Below are 20,238 nucleotides of genomic sequence, written 5' to 3' on the forward strand. Positions count from 1 at the left end.
TAGCAAAATGCACTCTCCTGAGAGTAATGAAAATAATAATGCTACTGTATTGAAATGGATTGTCTCGATTTAATTCTGATTACTTTCTTTTTGGGTTACAATGTAGTTTTTCATGGCATAGTCTTCTCCGCTGAGTTCAAGGCCACAGGAAATTGTAGATTCCCTGACACAAAGCACCGTTTCGATTAAAAAAATAAAATCAATTTTTTCAGTGTTTTGTAAGCAAAGCCCATAAAACAAATATTCGTTGTTCACCTAATGTATGCAAAGTAGCAAAAGAAATAGAATTTTCTATTATTTTGAAAACCATTCAATTATTTCTGGTACCAGAAATAATTTAATTATAATCCTTTTTCCATTACTGATACATATATTTTTATTATCTATTTGATAGGTCTTCAAGTACAATTATTAATAGAACAATGCCCACCTGAAAAATGTTTGCTGAAAATAATGAATGTTATGCTATTTCTAACCCATCAAAATCTGCCAAATGCTAGCACTTTCACATAAGTCTCAGTTCCTGCTAAATTATTCACATTTATTATATTAATATGCTTTAAGTTATCGATTTCATCTTGGGAATTACTGACTCTCTGAGAGGACAAGCTTATATCAGGTTCTTCTTTTCTGGGAGTGGAGGTTGGGGAACCTCCTCTTCTATGGACTGGGTTAGGGCAGGGCTGGTATCTTTCATTCAGGCTTCAAAGCGCTGGCCATGGGAATTCCCTGGCAGTCCAGTATTTAGGGCTCCACAATTCCATTGCAGGGGGCATGGGTTCGATCCCTGGCTGGGGAACTAAGATCCCGCAAGCTGCAAGCAGCATGGCCAAAAAACATTAAAAAAAATTTTTTTTTAATTAAAAAAATAAAAACACTGGCCGTGTGTATGGAACGACTGTCCAGCTCATTGAAAGGAACCCTGACATCACAGTCCCTGGAGAATCAACGGGCTGATGCCTGTCGCCAACTCTTCCCAAAATATCTTGCTCTGCATTTGTCCAGCTCTCTCCTCTAGAAACTTAATCCTCCTAACAACAAATGCCATCACCGCTACGCTATGCTTGAGACAAATAAGTGGCATACATGCTCACAGCTACTTGAAAAGAAAAAAAATGGGCACTGAATTTTCCCAGCAAAGATGGTGGCACCCAGGAAGCCCCTTTGTGGGCCCCTCTTGAAACACATGGTAAGAGAATCTACATGTGAGGGGCCGGAGGAGGGTGGGGGAGGCCGTGGGTAGCTAGGTGTGGCCTAGTTCCCACTAATTCTATTTCAACAGTCTGCTTGATGTTAATATCTATTCATTTGGTTAAATGTGGAAGTCTAGATCTTTCCAATGAAGGAAAAAATCAAAATCATCGAAAAGTACAAACAAATTCAAATTTAGCCATTTAGCAAATGTAGCACAATAAAACTCCAAATCACATGTCCTTAAAAGGTGTCATTACATCCTAATGAAATTAGGCAGAAGATCTTCAAAATGGAAATGCTGAAAGAAGAAATCAATAACATATACTATGGAGGAAATTACCCATTTTTATGTTTCACTAATTCAAACCAACATACATTCATTAAAAGCTTAGAATATATTCATGGCATAAGTGTAATTAAGTAGATAATGAAATAAACACATGGCTTGCTGTTGTTGTCCGTGTGCCATGTACTAACTCCCCAGTGAGTCTGTGAGCCCCTGGCGGGGAGACCAGATGGTCCCGAGCAAGTCACTCGAGGCTCTGGGTGTTAGTTCTTCTCACTGGAAAATACAAGTCCTTCCCTGAACTGATTGAAAAAGTCCTCCTCTTTCCTCCTTCCTTACAAAGCCCTATGAACCAACCCATTACTTTCCCCTGTTCATCTTTCTGTTCATTCCTCCAGCATCAATAAGGTGCTATGTATGCAGTGATGATGAAAATGACTGTGGACTTCACTGTGCTACGAAGTATACCTTTTTGTATTTCAGCCCAAGATATTTAGCTTATCCACAGAAAATAAAACAAAAACAGTTGTTTTGCCTTTTGCCAAATGACACCACATCCCTCTCAGATAGGTTTGTATCGTAGACATGACTCACTGTACCAAAGACATATAGTCTGGAAATTCGAGGTACGAAGTAAATCATATCTTAAATACACAAACAAGGCAACAACGGGGAGTCATTTTCCAAGTTGGAAACTCACTCTAATTATGTTTCTTGGTGCAAAATCTGTCCAATCCCTCAAAAGTCAATTACAAAATTGTGTTTTAAAGCAGAGCTTTTGTGCCTGAGGAAATTCCATGAAAATCAGGTAAGGACAATGTGACCAAAGGAAAGTCGTGCTACAAGAAGGTTTAGTATAGGAAGAGAATCTCAGAAAGTGGAGCAAAGGAGCCCAGACATCATCTGATCCAGCCCTCCAGGCCTGCCCCCCAGTCACGTCCCGCTTTACAGAGCAGGAAACCGGGGCTGAAAGCCTAGAACTTGGGATACTGCAATTCAGATCCCCTCTCCAGAGTCCATTTAACACAGACTTTAGAGTCCAAGGGATGGTTTTACAAGTAAGTGCAGGCACTTTTCATGGGGTTGAGCCTTAATGAAATTGATGCAAAGCAGGGCGGCATCACTTCTCCCAAATCCTGGTGAATTGCAGATATTGATACAGTAAATGTGCACCCCATTCACTTCCAACCAGTAAGAAAATGATTCCTTCACTGATTAAAAACTTGTTAAACATTGTAACAAAATAGGAATTATTTCTGAAGCATCTGGATCAGACAGAGGGCTGAGAGTGGAAAGAAGTGTGGGAGGGACCCCCCTCCGCAGTCTCCTACTGGGAAAATAAAGTGCTGGACCAAATGATTTCTAAGCTCCATCTAACTCTGCAGTTGTACAAATTTTAAGAGCTTCACATCCTCAGTCATGAGAAAAATGACATAACTAAACAAGTCCACTAACGTCTTTAAGATCTTCAATAAATCAGTCTCAGAGACAGGAAGATTTTGTCCAAAAAACCCCCCTATTTTAACTTCTTGGAAGCATCGAAAATTTACCGACAATATTTGCTGAACATTATTAAACACTTTAAACCTTTGCATTAAAAGTTGATGTTTTTTCCTATCCGGAACCATTTTTTATCTACTTTAACTATGGTGTGTTATTTTGAATAGGAAATCTATTCTTTAATGTCCATAAATATTTGGTTAGAGATCTTTTTATAACTTCCTCATAGGAACATGGTTCAAAGTCTACCGCATTTCAGTAATTGTTTGCCCCGCCCCAAAATAAAAGCATCAGTTAGGTGTTCGTATAAATTCCACACAAAATGCAAGTCCTTTGTAGTCACTAAAGTTCTTCAGAATATTTTCTAAAGGGTCTCACCTACGGCTTTAAAAAGGAGGGCAGGAAAAACGCCAGTTGCAAACTCCCGCTCTCATTAGGGCTCCCTGTCAGAAATTGGTTAAGGAGCCGGGAATAAGGGGTAATTTTCCTTTAAAATGGAGAGGAGTTTCTTTTGGAAAGGAAATTCCCTGAGGAAGTTGTTTTAGAACAAATAACTGTTCAGGAGGAAGCCAGCAAAAGGTGGGAAGAGGTTGCCTTTGATTTCCCAGTCTGTGTATTTGGGCTCAGACCAGACAACATTTTATGCACATATTAACAAAATGCAAATGAGCCTCCCGAAAGGACAGTGGTATTTGACACGAAGTATTGTCAACAGAAAGGGTTTGGGTGTATTTTTTTAATCCCATCAAGGTGCCTGTTGTGGGTGGTGGGGTGGGCACAGTATTGGGGGCTCCTGGGAATGAATTCCGGGTTTGTCTTCCAGTTGGGTGGCGAGCAAAGAGCTTTGCAGTATGACCTCCACATCAAGGAGGTTTCTGAAGGTGTGAGCATTCCTTCAGAGTCCCCAGGTGCTGGTGTTTATTTAGCCCCACTCCACTCGCCGAGAGCAGGGCTCTGAACCAGGGCCCTCACCAGAATCGCCTGGAGCTTCCGCCCACCCTTTGTCGTCCCCGCCTCGCCCCCAGGCTCTGATTCTGCAGGTCAGGGTGGGCGTTTCCCACTGACGCCCATGCCGCTGGTCCAAGGACCAAACTGGGAGACACACGGCTCTCAGCATCCATTAGATCCTCAGACCCCCCAGAAGCTCGTATTGTTCCTAAAAAGGGGGAAGAAAACTGGAGTTTGCACTACACATGGGATGAGGAAGTTATGCTCATCCGTGCCAGTAGGAAGCCTGGCCAGGTCGTGGGTGAGGAGGTGAAGGAAACCCACGCTTTCAGGTCGTGCAGTTGTGTCTTTTTTTTTTTTTTTTTTTTGCAGTTGTCTTTGTACAGAATTTCTCCCTGGTAGGGATATAAAAGCCATTTAACTACAGGTTACACTGTGCTCTAAGCTATAGACACAGGAGAAACACTAATTGCGTTTTATTCAGGCAGCTGTTCGTTCCTTCACAAACATTTCTTAAATGCCTCCTCTGTGGCAGGCACTGTTCCGGGCTTTTGGGAGACACTGACAAACAAGACAGATCAAACAGATAAGCCCTTTGCTCCCCCGTGGCGTTTAGGGGGGCAACCAGTGAGAACATACTAAGTCAGTTACACGGCCTGGGAAGGTGGCCGGTGCTTCGGGCAGAAGGAGAAGCAGAGGAACGGGGGCCTGGGGAGGGCGGCCGAGCAGGCACAGCAAGGAGAACGAAGATGGGAAGGAGGCGGGGGGAAGGAAGCCGGCTGTCTGCGCAAAGTTCCGACCCTGGGATCCACCCGTGGACCCAGGAGGTAGCAAGGACGCCAGAAAGGCGCGCGGCCCGGCCCAGGCTGAGTGTGGCTGCCCGACAGAGATGGGACTGCAGCGGCAGAAGGTGAAACAGGGCCGGTAACGAGGTGCCACCATCGTCGGGGGGACGTGGCCTGGACCGGGGCCGTGGGTAGGTGACCCCAGGGACCGTTTCCGCATACGGCGAAGAGCCATGAGGTTTGGATACAAAGAGAGAGAAGGGGTTGCCGGGCGGATCCGAGTTCTGTGTGATTTCCCAGCAAACACACACATGCCCCAGGAGGCCATCCACGCTCCACTCAAGAGAGCACTGGTTCTGAGAGCAGCCTGACAGGGCAGCAGAGACGGTGGCTTAGAACAACAGAAACGGCTTCTCTCGTGGTCCTGAAGGCCAGAAGTCTGAGACCAAGGCCCTAGAGGAGGGTGCTCCCGGCCCCTGCAGCTTTCAGTGGTGCAGTCTTCAGCAGGGACTCCAGGCCCTGGAGCCACCTCCCCTCTCGGCCTCTGTCCTCACAGGCCTCCCCCTGCCTGTGTCCAGATTTCCCCTTTTATTAGGACACCAATCACATTGGGTTAGGGGCCCCCTCCAGGACGACCTCATCCTAACTAATCACACCTTCCCTGACCCTATATCTGGCTTACTGGGTGTAAGCCTTCAGCACCTTTTTTTGAGGGGACCCAATACAACCTGTGACAGACAACTCATTCATGACACACTTGTTTCTTTGTGGGCCCTTCTCCCTCCACCGTTTACCAAGGCCTGTCAACTGCCCTGGGTGGGGTCCGGTTCCCAAGAGCCACCTGCCCAGCACAGTTAATAAATGTGCATTTTGTGGCCTGGGACGCGCACTGGATTCTCTTGAGACGTGATGTCTCCCCACAACCTCACAAAGGTGCATGGCCAGGGACTTCCCCTGGCGGTCCAGTGGTTAGGACTTGGTACTTTCACTGCCGAGGACCCAGGGTTGATCCCTGGTCGGGGAACTAAGATCCCAGAAGCCTCGAGGCACAGCAAAAAAAAAAAAAAAAAGTGCCATCACATCTTAGGAGATGGGCGCATTCGAGACACACTCCATCCCTCAGTGTGCTGCATTCAAAGGAAACACAGCACAGATAAATACACCTGAGGACACCCAAACAGCAAGAGGCAAAAACACTCGGAAGCATCAGACTGGATTCTGAAACTTGGGAATAAACTGTGAGCTCCTTAATGGTCTGCACCATTGTCTGCGGAAACCCTGCAGTGGCGCCTCGTCTGACCCGGAACAAAGCCGGAGTCCCTTCTGGGCCCTGGAGGCACGTGATCCGTACCCGTCCCCTGAGCGTGGCGTCTCTACTCTCCAAACGCTCTGTTGTCCTCACTGTTCCCTGCACACCACACATACCCCAGGGCCTTCGCACCCGCAGCTCCTCTCCTGGGGTGGTCGGACCCAGATACCCACAGGGGACACGGGAAGGAGCTGCTCCTGGCCAGCCCCTCCCAGCACCCCAAATAGCCTTTAACCTGCCCTGTATTGTTTCACAGCATGTATCCTCTCCCATCATAGTGTCTAATTTATTTTTTATCTTTGCTTTAAATTTTTACATGATTTGTCCCTCATCTGCACCAAGTAAACTCCACGAAGTCTCAAAGTGCATTCGTCACGTCCTCTAGAGAAGGCCCCCATGTGCTCGGAACTTGGGGGCTCGGGGGCTGGTGATGAGCAAGCGGCCCGAGGCCGGCAAACTTCACAAGCGGTTCTGTGTGCGTGGTGCTGCTGGAAGTAGGCGAAAGCTCCCTGAACCGGAGGGATGGCGGGTAGGCCCAGGCCTCCCGCCGTTGGGCGCACAGTCCGCTGAGAAGAACCTTGAGTTAGGGAGGAATAAATGTTAGAGCTTGAACATGTTTGAGATGTTCAGGCAGCCTGTCTGGGGAGCCTTGAGAAGGAAACTCAGACAGAGAAGGGATTCAGAGACGGACACGGGAAGGAGCTGCTCCTGGCCAGCCTCGACTCAAAATGGGCACAGGGATGCCGGGCCTGGACAACGAGGGAGTGGGCGGGGTGGATGGCAGCCGCTGAGACCCCATTGCCAAAAGCAGTGAGGAATAGTAACAGGCCTGGGGCAAACCCGGGCTCTGCCACCGGCCAGCTGTGCCCCTGGTCGGTTCTCTAACCTCTCCCAGCCAAGTTCTCATCTGGGAAATGGGTCTAAATAAAAACCAACTGGAAGGGCTTGCATGTTAACAAAATAGATGAAATGCAACCAGGCACGTGCTAAGGATGGACAGCCTGAAAGTCGCTTCCCAAAGCACGTTAAAGGCAGCAAATAAATACGGCCTGAAAGCACGATAGAAAACAGAATACCTTTCTCTTTTGATTCTCAAGGTCCTGTTGAAATTCAAGGTCAGGTGTTTTCAACTGCACCCATTACCTCTTCATTTTCTCATGGAGCATCTTTACACACAGAGCGTTTCTTAGTCTGTGCTTGTCCTTGCGGCACTCAAGGTCGTACTAAAAGAAATATCCTGTTACGGAATTAGGAATTAATCATTAAAACAATGCCCACAGCACAGGGGACTCACTAGGGATAAGGTATTCTATATCCTGATTAGGGTGAAGGTCCACAGAGATACACAGTTGTCAAAAGTCATCCATTGGTACACTTAAGATGGGTGAATTTTTGTTGTGTGTACATTACACCTCAATAAGGTTGATTAATTATACGATTTTTAAATAAAATAAAATAAAATTTGTCTCTACCCTCTTATTTTACATCATAGATGATTCTTCTGGTAAGAAAAGTTCTATATAAACAAGCTTTAAGTATAAAGAAATAAGGTTAATACCCTTAAGCTGGCATGAACATCAGTCTTATTATTTTATAATCAAATCATCAAAAAAAGAAAGAATATAATATAGGACACAATCTATTGCCATGGGTAATTTACAGTCGTCTTTGAGAATCACATTTATCCCTTTGACTTAACCTTAAAAAACGACAGGTTTGGGCCCAGGAAGAAGATAGAAAGAAAGCAGGAGGGTGCAAAGACCTCCCTGATCGCTCTCTCCCCTCACTCAGGGAAAAATAGGAGGAGGGACTTGAAGAAACGTTCACTCTCCAAAACTGAGACACACTTTTTCCTGGTGGTCGGTGGGCTGTCATCCACCAGGCTCGGGAACACTCCAACCCAGAAAAGCGGTACTCTGTTTCAGATCAAGACCTTTTTTATCTCTTTCAGAGTTGGGGAGTAGCCATGTTATTTAAATCAAAGGTGTAACTGCACTTTAACTTCTTGGTGCTTTTGTCCTTTTTAATCCTTTCACTTTTGAGGAAGTTCGCCTCAGTGAAGTCTCTTCCTCTTTGAAGAGTTAGGATGTTGGATACCCAGTGCCATGAACCACAGTGAGAACGCTCATTGCCTGGGCACCAGCGAACGGAAATGTGCTGAGTCCATGCAGTTAACACATAACCGACTCTCAAATCCACAGCTCTTAGTGATGGGAACGCCACACAGTTTCCGTGGTACGATCAGCCTCAAAATTTAGCACTACACACATATAGGTCTAGGATAACATGACATACCACCAATCACTTCTTCAGGTACTAGTGGTTTCACTTTTGACATTCAAATCTCTGAAGCATTGGAATTTATCCTGAGTATAGTATGGGATAATATGTATGCAATTTACATTTTTCCAAAGGCTATCCATGTGTCTGAACATCATTTAGTAAAAGCCCATCTTTTCTCCCACTAAGATCTAAGATGATGCATTTATCACCCTAAATTTCCACATGCACAGGGGTCAACTTCTTGATTTTCTGTTCTGTTCCAGTGATGTGCTAATACTACCTTGCTCTATTTATAGAGACTTTATAGTGTATTTTAGTGTCTGGAAGGGCTAGCCCTGTCCCCCAAACTAAATTCTTCTTTTTCAAGGTTTTCCTGTTTATTCTTACTTGTTTATTTTTCATGTAGACTTTATAATCAATTTATCTACCTTCAGGGGAAAAAATTGTTGGTTTTTATTTGGAATTACATAATATTTTGAAAATTGGGAGAACTGACAACTTTATATTGCTGAGTCTTCCTATACAAGAATATTGTATGTCTTCCAATTTGTTCAGATCTAACTGTGTGTATTTCAGGAGTGTTTTAAAGCATTTCATATGTAAATATATATCTTACATAATTTATATATATTTTATACATTTGTATATATATAATTTGTTTTCTAATTAAACTTTCCATTTTGAGATATTTGTAGAGTCACATGATGCAAGATCTGCGTACCCTTTACCCAGTTTCACCCCATGATAGCGTCTTTCAAAACTATGGTTCGCGATCGCAACCAGGATACAGACATAGATATACTTAAGATACAGAAGGTTTCCATTCCCACAATGATCACTCGTGTTTCCCTTTTGTAGCCACATCTATGTCCCTCCCTGCCACCACTCCCGCCATAACCCCTGGCCACCACAAATCTGTTCTCCATTTCTATAATTTTGTCATTTGAAGAAAGTTATAGAAATGGAATCATAGAGTATGTAACATTTGGGGGCTTGTTTTTCATACTTGGCATAACTCTCTGGAGATTCACCCAAATTACTGAGTGTCTTCATAGTTCATTCCATTTTATTGCTGAATAATATTCCAGTAGGTTGTTTAACTATTCACCCACTGAAGGACCTACACAGGTCAAAGCCATGTTGTCCAAGGGTCAACTGTAGACACAAAAATCTGTAACAAAATATTAGCAAATAAAATTTAGCAATACATTTTTTTTTTTTTTTTTTTTTTTTTTTTTTTGCGGTATGTGGGCCTCTCACTGTTGTGGCCTCTCCCGTTGCGGAGCACAGGCTCCGGACACGCAGGCTCAATGGCCATGGCTCATGGGCCAAGCCGCTCCGCGGCATGTGGGATCCTCCCAGACTGGGGCACGAACCCGTGTCCCCTGCATCGGCAGGCGGACTCTCAACCACTGCGCCACCAGGGAAGCCCCTAGCAATACATTTTTTAAAATGCACCACAACCAACTAAGTTTTATTTCAGGTATACAAGACTGCTTGGTATTCTAAAATCAATCTATTTAATCCACTATGTTAACATGTTAGTTCTTTTAAATAACATTTATAAGATAGTTTCAAAATAATAATTTTAATGTTATGACTAAGAACAAAATGACTATATGATGTTTAAGATTTCTTTGTAACTCCCTTTGTACTTTGACTGTATTCCTCTAAGCATGCACAAAAATATAAATCATAAAAATACTATGCTTTACGGACCCATGAAATAATTACTTTCTCTATGTGGTTACATTATCAATTTGATATATTTACAATTAGCCTTACTAGTTATGGCTTTCAATTTTAGGGTTTGCTTTTTTCAGTTAATTTACATGAAACATTTACATGATTCGAAAATCAAGGAGGATTCGAGAATTAATGATTGAAGTCTCACTTTCACTCCATCGCTGTTCTCCCTGAATTGTCCCCATAGGTAACCATGGAATGACGAGCTGCTGGTTCATCTGTTTCTTTTTGGGTATATGTATACATACCTATACCCTTATTTCCCACCCAGAGTGCACAAGGTGTAGATTCTGTTTATTCTGTTCTGACTCTTGCTTTTTTTCACCTGATACAAGACCTTGGAGGTCTTAATGTTTCAGTACACAGAGACCTTCCTCTTTCTTGTGTAGCTTCAAATCCAGCCCTTTATTCATGGATATTTCGGTTGTTTCTAGCCTTGTACTATCACAAATAACTCTGCAATTAATAACTTTGTCCTTGTGCAGGTATACCTTCATGATAGATTACCAGAAGTGGGCTTGCCAGGTTGAAGGGTAAATGCAGCTATTATTTTGTTTGTATTGCTTTTAAAAATAAAATAGTGTTTTTAACCTGAAAGCAATCTTTGCTGATCTCACCTCTGTTAGATGAAGTAATGTCTCAAACAGGATTAGGCCTTTAGTTTTTTTCCCCTGTATTAAAAAGTAAATTTGTTTTGTATGATACTAATTACTCTGAAGCCTCAAAATGATTCCCCTGTCCTATACCTTTGAGTCTTTTCTGTGTCTGGTCATTTGTTTTCACTGTCTTCTTATTCTTCAAGTGTGTCTGTGCGTGTGTGTCTTTGTGTGTATGCTCATGTATGTGCGTCTGTGTGTGTATGCTCATGTGTGTGTGTCTCTGTGTATGCTCTTGTATGTGTGTCTGTGTGTGCATGCTCATGTGTGTGTGTCTCTGTGTGGGTCTGTGTGTATGCTCTTGTATGTGTGTCTGTGTGTGCATGCTCATGTGTGTGTGTCTCTGTGTGGGTCTGTGTGTATGCTCTTGTATGTGTGTCTGTGTGTGCATGCTCATGTGTGTGTGTCTCTGTGTGGGTCTGTGTGTGTATGCTCATGTGTGTGTGTCTGTATGTGTATGCTCATGTGTGTGTGTCTCTGTGTGGGTCTGTGTGTATGCTCTTGTATGCTCACATATGTGTTTGTGTGTATATGCCCCTGTTTGTGTGCATTTGTAAGTTCATTAATTTCAGGCACGGGAGGTGGTGCTTTGGGGTGGCAGGCCTATGCTTTTTTCAGTATTGATACTTTGCATTTTTAACTTTTTCCGAAATCTGTGGGTCTCCCGTTCGTATCTTTTAATCTACCAACAAAGTAAGGGGAAAAGTTATTTATGTTGCTTAATCTAGCCAACTGGAGGTAAAGACACGGCAAAGAAGCTAGCAGCTTTACCCGGGTTTCGTTTCTGCAGCCCCGAGTGAGGACGGAGGTGGAGGTCCTTACTGAATCCCGCGGTGTGTGACAGGATCGCCTTTGTGCCCCCAGAACCCTCACTAGACTGGCTCAAGCACTGTCATCAACACCACCTTCACGGACCTTAGCTTCCTCGTGGTAGCCGAGCGCAGGCACAGTTTCAAGTGTTTTATACAAATGAACCCGTTAAACCCTCAGGGCAACCCAAGATGTATAATAGGTGTGGGTATTAGCCTAAATTCCCGTCATGCAAACCTCAGCACAGAGGGGTTAAGCAACGCTGCCCAAGCCACACAGGGCAGAATGTGAGCTGAGGAATCAAGTAGAGAAATATTAACGACCACGAATTCCATTTGTTAACACGAACAGTTACCACCTGCTCCAACAAGCTTCCAACCTCTGCCGTCCAGTCACACCCCCCAACCTCACCCGGGCCCCGCTCTGGCCTTTGCTGGCTCACTCTGTGCAATGTTCTGGAATATCTTCCAGTGTTCCCAAACTACCCACACACGTGGGCTGCAAATCCCAGCGGTCCCTCATAAAGAACACAGAAAGCTCCGGGGTGACCTCAGGCTCGCTCCATCCAATCCTGGGACCTGCCTGTCGCGCCCTGCCTGTCGCGCCCTGCCTGTCGCGCCCTGAAGTCCTGCTAGAGCGCCGGTGCTTACGGAGGGAGGGACTGGGTCTCCCCCCTCCAGGGTCCTGGCCTCAAAGAGCCACGGTGGACACAGCCTCTCTTCTCTGGATGCGAGTTTCTCCACTTGAAATTGAGAGGACCCCCGAGCGGTGGTACAGCCTGAAATCCAGCCTGCGGACACAGCTGGCTTTCCCAGGAGCGCACCTGCTCGCATCTGCTGCACCTCGACGTCCCGCCCGCCTCGCGTCGCTTCCCCTTTCCTCCTCCAGAGGGCGCCATGGACCAAGGAGCCGCCGCTCCCTCTGCTACTTGGTGCAAATCTTGACGCAGCAGCGAAAGAATTTAAAATACGCGACGTCTTTGGATTTTCCACATTATTGGTTGACTTCAACTCATGTTCTCTTTTGTGACTGTGGATGACCAAGAGCTGTGTGAATTTTTCACATGCATTCATGTAAAGTGACCTTTTTCTGAAAGGTTTGTTAGAAGGTGCAAATTTATACTCTCAGAGAAAGTTTTAATTTTTCCAGAACTATCGGCTTTTAGTATAAAGGCACAGGGCTATTTTCCGCCACTAATCATGGCCGTGTTGTCACGTATGGACTGAGGACATTAAATAGACAAATAGGCTTCCCTGGTGGTGCAGTGGTTAGGAGTCCGCCTGCCATTGCAGGGGACGCGGGTTCGAGTCCTGGTCCGGGAAGATCCCACATGCCGCGGAGCAACTAAGCCCGTGCCCCTCAACTACTGAGCCTGCGCGTCCGGTGCCTGTGCTCCGCAACGAGAGGCCGAGATAGTGAGAGGCCCGCGCATCGCGTTGAAGAGTGGCCCCTGCTCACCACAACTAGAGAAAGCCTGCGTGCAGCAACACAGCCAAACATAAAAATACATAAATTAAATAGACAAATATTAAAGACCACAAGTTCAACTTGTGACACAAATGGTTACTACCTGCTCCGGCAGGACCTGCTGTATTTCTTTGTCTTCAGCAGCCTGAAAATGCCTGTTGCTGACATTCTTTCCCTTCGCTGGTTTAGATCTTTCAAGATTCGTGATGTATTAAGTCACACATTTTAGAAAAATGTATCAAATTTTGGATCATGATAATTTCTATTCTAAGACATGGCTCACGTTGTGTTTTTCCCCACACTTAACAAGTGTGGTCCCTACAATGCTGGGAGAACGTTGGGATGCTCAGTCTGTGCAAACTCACAGCCAGAAGTATGAGCGGGCCCGATGACAGAGGCAGCCGCCAGCGCCAGTGGGAGGCCCTCCTGCCCCAAGGCCCGGGGATCTATCAAGCAGAAGAGGGCTCCGCAAACCACCCCCTTCCGGGCTCCTTTGGGGCACAGAATGGGCTCAGAACAGGAATGATGATTTTTACGAAAGAGGAAGGCTGTGGACAGGGAGAGGAGCGGAGACCCAGGCGTATGGGACGCTGCAGAGGGAATGTCTTCCCAAGCACAGCAGCATGCAGTCCAGACCCGCTCTGCCCGCAGAAGCTGTCACCAGGGCTGGGCCCGGGGAGCTCAGCCACCACGGAGCCTTTGTTCTATTTCTTGCCTTTTTTCCTTCCTGGAATTCGGAGCCTGGCAACAGCATGGAGTCCTTAGCAGGTGGCTTAGCAAAGTCACCGGGAAACAGTCAGGAGGTCCAGGAGAGCTACAGGAAACACTTTCTTCATGATTTTGTCCTTATTTCTCCTGTTTTTCTCCCACTGGCACCTATCTTAACCTCTTCTGGAGGTTAGCAGAATATTGTTTTTTTAATTGAGAAATATAATTCACATATCATAAAACACACCCTTTTAAATTCACAAGGCTGTGCGACCGTCACCAGGATCAGTTTTAGACCATTTCCATTGCCCCCAAAAGAAGCCCCTCCCCATTAGCAGTCACTCCTGTTCCCCCTCCCTCCTCGCCCCTGGCAACCACTGATCCTCTCCTGTCTCTAAGGATATTAGGGGCTGAACTGTGCACTTCTCCTTCCTGCCAAATTCATACGTTGGAGTCCTAACCTCAGGACCTCAGAATGTGACTGTATTTGGAGAAGGGCCTTTAAAGAGAGGATCATTGAAATGAGGCCCTTAGAGTGGGCGCTAATCCAATCTGACTGCTGCCCTTATAAGAAGTAGAGATTCGGACACAGAGAGACCCAAGGATGCAGGTGCACAGAGAAAAGTCCAGGTGAGAACACAGCGGGGAGACGGCCGTCTGCAAGCCAAGAAGAGAAGCCTCAGGAGAAACCAAACCTGCTGACACCTTGATCTTGGAGTGCCAGCCTCCAGACCTGTGAGAAAATAAATGTCTAAGCCCCCCAGTCTGGTCTTTTGTTAGAGCATCCCCAGCAGACTAATACAATAGCCTTTCCTATTCTGGATGTTTCATACGAATAGAATCATTTCATACAAATAGAATCAGATATAGTTTTTCACTTAGCAAAAGGTGAAACCTTTCCAAGGTTCATCCGTGTTGTAGCAGATATATAAGAACTTAATTCCTTTTTATGGCTAACTAGTATTCCATTGTATGGATAGACCACATTTTGATTATCCATTTATCACTAGATGGACATTTGGGTTGTTTTCACTGTTTGACTATTAAGAATAATGCTGTTATGAAAATCATGTACGAGTTTTTGCGTGAACATATATTTTCAATTATCTTGGGTATATACTTAGAAGTGGAATTTCTGGGTCACACGGTGATTCGATGTTTAACTTTTTAAGGAACTGTCAGCTGCTTTCCAAAGCGGCTGCATCATTGTACATTCCCACCGGTAACGTACAAGGGCTCCGATTTCTCCACATCCTCACCAAGGCTTGTTACTGTCTGTCTCTTTTATTAGGCCACTCTTGTTAGTGAGACAGCTGGTTGTGGGTACAGTGTTCTTTTGGGTCGAGAATGGTGAACATAACATAGTTTCCTTCTCTGTGCCTCCCTTTCCAATGTTTGTACTTTTCACAAATATCAGAAACATAGTCAACGGTCGTGAGGCCCATTATCGAATCTTATGTGATGGTTTTGTAGCTCATCCAGGTTGGCAGTGTTGACCTTGTCTAAGTGTGTGTGTGCACACGTGGGTGTGTGCACGTGGGTGTGTGGGTGTGTGCACGCACAGACATGTACATGTGTGTCCTCCTCCCATGGGAAGAGATCATCTCCTGCTCAGAGTGACTTTGTCGGTTCCCTGGACCATCCTCCCCACACAAGGCTGCAAACTCAGCTGCTGCTTGACAAACACTGGGAGCTTCTGGGATGGGCTCTTCCAGAGAGGCTCTGAGAACCCACTCCCACCGTGACGGTCCCCAGGCTGCCCCTCTCTCTGCCCTTCCAGAACACAGCTCTGTCGTCCCTTTACTCCCTGAGGCTTGCTGCCATGGAAGTTCCTCTGCCCCTGTGACCTGTGCCCCTACACCTCCGCAGCTCAGGCTCAGGCTGCGGAGCCCGGCCGTCCACTGCTCTTGCTGCGGCGTCTGCTCCGTGGGTCCCTCCAGCCGCCTTCTCAGCATGCGCCTTTCTGGGCCTTCCCCACCCCTGGTCCTCATCTGTATCCCTGCTTCGTTTTCCTCCATACTGCTTATTACAAATTAGCAAACTATTTATATATATATAATTTACTTGTGCGAGATTTTATGTCGTTTCATAAATGTTTTACTTTTCTGGCTTCCTGGCTGTCTCCCTCTGCCAGAATCAATGCCAACCAGACCTGGGATTTGCGTTTTGTTCACCTGTTGCATCTCTACCACCAGAACACAGCCTGGCACACAGAAGGGGCGCCATGGTGTTCCCTGAGCTAAACGTGTGTTACACCGCTCAGAGGAAGAAAGAAAACCCAACAAGCTGATGAAAACCCTGGTCACTCTCGTGATAACCCTAATCCCATCAGAGGAGAAAATGAGAGGCAGTAGCTTCAAGTTCAAGTAACCCAGCGACTCTGATCATCTTAAAGGAACGTGTTTAAACTTTGATAATGAAATACCATAATATAATTGAAATATCTTCATGTCAAACTTGAATCTGTGCTTTTAAAGCAATTATGTAAAGTCCTTGAGATCGCCATAAACTTCTTCCTGACAAGTGCTGGGCTTCGCCCTGGTAACAGAAATAGGAGGGCTTCAGAGGAAGAAAATCTTAAGATACAACAGGTGGGAAATGTCACACATGATTAAAGTACAAATATACCCAGACCTTCTATTTCACAAGCAGCGATGTTCCAAATGAAGTCACAGAGGTTTACAAAAAGAAATCATCATCACATTAAACCCAAACGTTTCTTTCCTAGTGTTGCATCAGAACACGGTGGTCTGGTCAAAACAGGACTAAAGCCAGCACGACCAAGGCATTCTGGAATCTATTTTTTAACTTCGGAACTCTCACAGAGCCCGCTGCTGATGACAGAATTAACCTCTGAAAATCTGAGGTCCGGGTATACATTACGCTAAAAACAAGCTACAGTTCATAAAGGAAAGATGGCAACAGTAATTTGACTGCAACTCTGACGAGTTGACTTGCCTTCACTAAAAATTCCGATGTTGACGTCTTAACCCCCAGAACCTAGAAGGTGACCTCACTTGGAATAGGGTGGCTGGAGATGTAAGTAGGTAGGATGAGGCCATACTGGAGCATGTTGGGCCCTGATCACATATGACTGGTGTCCTTATAAACAGCAGAAACTTGGCCACAGACACACACACGCAGTAGAGCGCCATGAATGTGAAGGCGGACTTGGGGTGATGCATCTACAGCTCAGGGTCACTGAGGATCGCCAGCCACCGCCAGGGGCCGGGGGCGAGGCCTGCGGCAGATTCTCCTTCACGGCCTCAGCGGGAAGCAGCCCTGCCCACACCTCGATTTCCAGAATTATGAGACGATAAAGTTCTGCTGTTTAAGACACCCAATTTGTGTCACTTTGTTACAGCAAACTAATATAATACCCATATCTGAAATTCAGGTATTTTTGTCTATTTGGCTGGGGGAAGCTATTTTTAAAATCATAGAATATTCTGTGTCAAATTTTGACCTGAGGGTTGGTGCTATGAATGCCACTAATTTAAGGAAGGAGAAACCTAAACTGTTAAATTCTGAGAAAAAAAATTAGTACTGAGATCCCAAATCAAGGAAACTGCAATTCCATTTGTGTGGCCGCACTGTCACCTTGGAGACAGGAGACCTGAAAGGCCAGAGACACATGGAGGCTGCTTCTGGGAAAGCCACACCTGCTTCACGGAACGTCCTCGAGACACTGGCTGGCTCTTCTATAGGGGCGGCCACAGGCTCAGAACAAAAGGATCCCCATCCTGCATCCGTCCAGTGCAGAAGTGCAGCCCTGGCCATGGCTCAGAGGGACCGTGATGAGGGGGACAGGGACGTCCTCTAACAGTCCAACCAAGGACGTCAGGAATGTCTCTGAGATGTTAGTTTATCACAGAATCGTCCCCTGTTAAATTAATAAAAGCTTCTTAAGGCTTCTGTTTGTTTTGCTTGTTGTTTGTTTGTAGCCTGCTAGTCTTGGGATAAGATGTGGAAGTTTACCACTTGCTGGGTAAAGCAGTTCCCAATCCATTTTTATCTTCAACTTGCCTTTCCTTTGAGGATCCCCTTAGTTCTAGAGGCTGCACCTGTCTTCTCTCCCCGCATTTCAGTCGTTAAGAGAGTCCAGTGCACAGAGAGTAGTGGACTATGAACCAGCAGCCCTCAGGATGCGGTCCAGTGTCGCCAGAGTCCCCAAGACCCTCTGAGCAGTCCAGGAGAGCAAACCAATGCTCTCCATAGTCAGAAATTTTTCTTTCTTTCACTCTCATCCCGTCGTGAGTGTACATTAGAGTTTTCCAGGGGCTTTATGACATATGATTTTCTAACAGATCAAATGAAGAAGCAGGTATGAGAATCTGGCTGTTTTCTATTAAACCATACATTTAAAGAAATTTGCAGAAACATAAACCAACGCCATTTTTCTTTGGTTTGGAAAATATAGCGGGTTTTTTTTCGTAAAAAAAATTATGTTGACGCGCAATGGCTTTATTGCTGTCTCAAAATAAATTAACGAATTGACTGAAAAAAACAGAGAGTCCATCGTGGGTGACATCCCCCAGAAGCACGTGGACGGCTGGTGTCCCTGGGCCCCGCTTGGCACCATCGTTGGTCACCGAGGCAGAGAGAGGCCAGCGGGTCAGTGTGAGCGTTGCGGGCGGGCTCGTCACCTGCGGCCTCCTGGCCAGCCCGTCCCACACGGGGATCCGGGGGACGTCCACGCCTGCCTGGGCAAGGCCCGCCCTGTCCCCCTGCACCTTGCCCGCCTCCCCCTCCTCCGCTGTCACCTGGAGCGCCTCCATCAGAAGCAGCGCCTCGGGCCACGCACCCTGCTTTGCCTCCGTCCTCGGCCCTTCGGCCCTGTGCCCTCCACGCTCGCCCGCGCCAGGGCCGCTGTCCGCACCTTCGGTGGCCAGGCTGAACCCCTGAGGCAGCCCGCCGCCGTCCTCTTGCTCGCATCTGCATGTGCGGACCCCGCCGACCAGCTTCCCTGCGGCCAGCCTGCAGCGCAGCAGGGGTCCGTGATCCCACCGCCCAGCCAGGTCTCCGGCTCCCAAGTCCACTTCCTGCGGCCTCTCTCCTCCCTGCACTGCTGGCTGCGCACCCCCGCCCCCCGGCTGCATGATGCGACCTCAGTTTCTACTTCACAGGGTGAAGCCGGGCCCCCCAGCAGAGCCGTCCACTCCCCGTCCCATGGCCGCGCCCGCCTTGACCCGGCCCCGCTTCCAGCCTCCGCTTCCCTCCCGTTATTCCCCCTCCTCACGGGCGTCCCTGCATCTTCCCACCGCCCCGGGGCCCGCTCTGTCTTCTCCCGCCGTAAGCCTCTCTGTCTGTGTTTCTCTTCATCATGATTTAAACATGCTCAAACCTCTTCCATGATAAAAAAAAAAAAAAAGAAAGAAAGAAAGAAAGAGAGAAAGAAAGCCAGCACACCCCGCGCAGGGACCCCGGCAGCTGCTCCCTTCCCTGCAGAGTGGAAGCTGAGAGCGCGGCCCGGCAGCTGCTTCCAGCCCCACGTCTATTGTCCATCTGTCCGCCCTCCCCACTCTCGTCTTCCTTCCCCCAGTGCACGGACATGGCTCTTGCAAGGGTACTGGTGATCTGCATGTAGTTAAATCTGTGGATGCTTCTTGGTCCCCATCTCACACCTGATGCTGTTACCCAAACACCCAACTCTCACCCAGTGACTTCTGTCTCACTCCATCCTCTCACCGGCCCCTCCCCCCCACCAGGAACCCCCCCCAGCCCTCCCCCATCCTGTCACTGTCTCTGGAATTCTCCAGACACCCCGCCCTCCAGGCACTGTCTCACCTCTCTCTTCAATATGTAACAGTCACTGGGTGGAAATACTTGAACGTCTCAGACACATCTGGAAGGCAACACGGCCCAAACTGACTCACAGGCACACACCGGCCCCGGCGAGCTCTGAGACCCATTATCCCCTCTGCAACCCCACGACACCACCTCAGTTCAGGCCTTTCTCACCTGGACAAATCCCACCACCTGGACTTCGGGCCCTTTGTCTCCAAACCAGTGCCCACTCCTGGCCTCAGAGCAGTGTCTCCAGGACGATAGCCCCATCACATCCGCGCCCCATTTAAAAAATATCCCAGGCTTCCCTGGTGGCGCAGTGGTTGAGAGTCCGCCTGCCGATGCAGGGGACACAGGTTCGTGCCCTGGTCCGGGAAGATCCCACATGCCGCGGAGCGGCTGGGCCCGTGAGCCATGACCACTGAGCCTGTGCGTCCGGAGCCTGTGCTCCGCAACGGGAGAGGCCACAACAGTGAGAGGCCCTCGTACCGCAAAAAAACAAAATCCCGTGGCCTGCTGCTCCCAAATGCTTTAGTGTGACCTAATGTGGTCCTTAATCATTTAGCAGCTCCCATCGCGCCCCACTCCCCCCACCCCTGTGCGCAGCCCTCTCTTATGTGTTTTCAACCCGCCCTTCTCTGTGCCCGGGAGGGAAGATCACCGGGCTTCTCCTGCTCATCCTCCTCTTCCTCAGGGAAGCCGTCGTTGTCCTCTCCGTCCTGGTGGACTGGCCTTCCTGACGTGCTCAAGGCTCTGAGC

This window comes from Hyperoodon ampullatus (genome assembly GCF_949752795.1).
Source record: "Hyperoodon ampullatus genome assembly, chromosome: 12".
Lineage (NCBI taxonomy): Eukaryota > Metazoa > Chordata > Mammalia > Artiodactyla > Ziphiidae > Hyperoodon > Hyperoodon ampullatus.